Here is a 3,705-nt window from a genome sequence, read left to right as displayed (position 1 = left end):
GACTGCAAGGGAAGAAGTATACACAAACGATCGCTGGCGAGCGCTCCTTATCTTCGATATGTGTAGCCCCCAGCTTCAAAGACCCAGACCTCGGAGCCCATATACCATGTACATAGCATAGTAGTATACTATACTACAATATATGCATATTAGTATACCAACTCGGCTTGGAGCCCCTAGTCCCGACTCCCAAATAGGCGCAGCTGTGTGCTCGTGTTAGATAAGTCGTCTGCTTCTGGTGTGTGCGGGTATTAATATGCAAATTAGTTGGCGACCAGCGGAGCAACAAACACAACAAAAATATACATAAATAGCAATGGCAACAATAGCAACAATATGATGAGTGATTAAAAGTAATGTGCAGAGGCAAAGTCGAATAGCAAATGCGCCAAATGAGGATCGCACTCGTGCAGTTGACATAAAACTAAGGGGTATAGAAGGGTATATATGTAGAGCACTATTTTTAAATAGTCAGGTAGATAAACCACAACAAAACTTAAATAGATTTTTTATTTTATTTTGAAAAGCAGGGACAAAACAATGTGGTGCAATAAAATATGAAATATAATTGACATGTAATGTTTTTAACATATGTATATGTATGTATAATGGGTGTGTAACACAGCAAGTGCGCTATTGTTTATTTGTTCAAATAAACAAATATTTTCTTTATCACTCAACAGCTGAGATTCCCTTTGATATCCTAAACAATCGCCACTATTAGTGCGCCCCTCTCCTCACCCTCCATTCCATACCACTTCATCTCGCCCCATTTTTATTTCATAGAGACACATACATATCATGCGACGATCGAGTGGTCGCCACATGGGTCTCTCGCTTTGGATCTGGATCTGAATCTCGAATCTGGATCGGATCGTATCGCATCGCATCGCATGGGATCGGTTTGGGGCTCTGGCCCGTCCGCTCGTCTGTCATCCATTTGGCAAACTTCAACAGATTGTTGCGTCTCGTCTCGTTTCGTTTCGTTTCGTCAACAACAAAGCGGTTCGAAAACAATGGACGCCACTCATCGAGTGGGCTGGGGACTCTAAAAAATAAAGCCACGCTGAGCCAATAAAACTATGCTGCTATGACACTAAGCCATACATATCTACGGATTAAAATCATTACAAAATTTAAAATTCAATTATTAATTTTTGTGAGGTAATTAAGGTGGTTGCTGGATTGTATGTAATGGATAACAGCTTCTCAATAAATATATTTATATACATATATTATTTTTCAATGCCACAACGACTCAATTATTCTACTCAGCCCGTGCTAGTGGCTAATAAATTGTTGTTAATATATTTTTTTTTTTTTCATTTAAATTTCTACAAGTTCGTTCGTGTCACGCTGGCAAATCTGACTGATTGCGGGTCTCTCTTCTACTACGCCGCATTCGATGGCGATTGTGGGCCCTGCGTAGGAGGTGTTTGGCGCGTGTGTCGGCATATTGAATAGGTCGACCCCCAGCTTTGGCAAGACAACAAAAAGCGCGATCTATCACCACACCCACCCCCCTCCCCTTTTAGGGGCTCAGCACCCGCGAACGGTGGGGCGTGACAAATTTCCAGCGTTGCCTTTTCGTGTTTTGTTTATAATTTTATCTAATATGCACGGAGCACTTTGGGCTGTCATATGCCCCAATCGACGGATGGATCTACGTTGGCCCCACGAACCGAACCTCTCGAGTCCCCGAGTTTCCCTATCGGTCACCTCTTTTGTTTGTAAACAAAGCGAGCTGATGCCACTTGAATTTGAAATTCATTGGATCGATTTGTGCGACGATTTTGAAATCGCTTTCGAAATTGCTTCGACATTTTCCCAGCTGCGACAGCTGATTTTCTTCCTGGATTGAATGAATTTATGATTATGACAGAGAATGATTTCGAAAATAGAGATTTTTTTGCAATAAGGAAGATTTATATGTTTATGTTATATATAACCGTATGGAAACCTAAAACAAACCATTTTTTTTTTCTGTGCCTACGACCCTCATAGAGGTAATTGAACATCATTAGGCATATAGTAAAGCACACTTAATATGATAAATATGTGTGATTTGCTTCATTTGCATTTTGTGTTTGCTTCTAATTAGATATATTACTATATCTTTTCATCTATATATGTATGTATATATATTTTTTTGAATTTGAATGTGGCTCGCTGAGCTGCGGAGGCCATACAGTTTGGCGCCCGACTCGATCCGCAAATGGAGAGTCCGCATAGAGGTGTTTTTTGATGAAGACAAGGCCAAGATTGGGGCACGTGCCTAGACTAGCATAGTGCCAAGGCCTTCTGATGAGCCAACTCATTTGGGCAACGAAACGGCATTAAATATAATTACAATGCTTTCTTATTTTTAGAGATTACCCAATGTGACAACCTGTGCAGTTTGCACCGATTTTGTCATATTTATACAAAATTCGTTGTAAACAAAGTGATGAGGAGGAAGCTTAGATAAACAGAATTAAATTGTACAGATTTTTGGCTGTGAATAATGCTTGCTTAACTTAAAATGAGAATCGCCATGGCAAACTATTGGCAGACGAAATGGTTTTGTTACTCAAAATTTCTTTGCTTTCAAAGGGATAAGCCACACAATCAGTTGAATAAATAGGTTTCTTTAAATACACACTCGCATTGATTTGCATTCAGCACATTTATCATTAAAAAAAAAACAACAGGCCTTAATGCATGTGCAGATTTTAAGCTTAACAATGGAAATGCGTGAGCGCAAAAATATACAGAAAATAAATACAATAAAATCAAACCAAATTTTATTTGCTCTACTCGTATTTGCAGATGCCGTTCATTCTTCTACTCATTTCCATTCATTCAATTCATTCATTTGCTCATTCATATCGAAAAATCGTTTGGGATATGCTCTTGTTTATTAAAACATGTGCGATTCGCACTGTTGTTTTTCAGCTTTTTCGAGATTCCAGCAATTTTATTTATTTATGCAAAGAATTTTTTGTTTTGAATGCAAATCAAGTATGGGCCAGTGGCAAAATATTCGTTGCGAATCTTTTCACCTTTTACCTTTGCCAGCAAATCGAGTGGAAGGAAATAGTTGGAGCGAACATTAATAACGCGCATAAGTTATTGCACCTGTTGGCAACTTTTGATGGGCAATGAAATACTATGCCAGTTGAATAAAGTTAGTGTTGGCAAGTTGTTTTTAATGCACCACTCTTGCCGAGCAATATTTTTCTAACAGCTAAAACAGCAGAACGATGAAACTTATGTTTTAATGGCAAGCTTAGACACAAGAAAAAAAATATTGGTTCACTCCTATTTGTAGCCTTTTAAAAATATGTGTTATTTTTGAAAGATTTTAAAAAACAACAATACAACAATGCAAAAAATATACGCAGCACACATTACAAGCAATAAGCAAATTGACGTAGTGACGAAGAATTTGAATAAACTTCAAAATTTTAAAAATTACATAATCTTATTTAAAGTTCTTATTTGCCGCTCCCCGATGAGTACTAACATTTTTCCATTGGCTTCTGCCAATATGATATTGTCTCGAATGTGTGCCAAATCTATTAAATTTCAAGCGTTGAAAAACAAACCAGAAAACCACTGGCAGCGGGTGAAAAAAAATCGCAAATTGCGCTTTATTTAAGTACAAAAATAACAAGAAACGCAACGGAATTGAATAGAAGGATGATGGTCGAAGAATGGGGGGGC

At 38.0% G+C, this 3,705-nt stretch overlaps 1 long non-coding RNA gene across 1 annotated transcript; it reads left to right on the top strand.

Moving 5' to 3' along the window:
- Window positions 1–883: 883 nt before the first annotated feature.
- lncRNA:CR45251 (long non-coding RNA:CR45251) lies at window positions 884–1,232 on the top strand. Its single transcript, NR_124887.1, has one exon. It is a non-coding gene; the product is annotated as a long non-coding RNA:CR45251 (long non-coding RNA).
- Window positions 1,233–3,705: the final 2,473 nt, after the last annotated feature.

The sequence above is a fragment of the Drosophila melanogaster genome, chromosome 3L (assembly GCF_000001215.4).
Source record: "Drosophila melanogaster chromosome 3L".
Taxonomy (NCBI): Eukaryota; Metazoa; Arthropoda; class Insecta; order Diptera; family Drosophilidae; genus Drosophila; species Drosophila melanogaster.
This window is presented reverse-complemented; position numbering and strand designations above follow the sequence as displayed.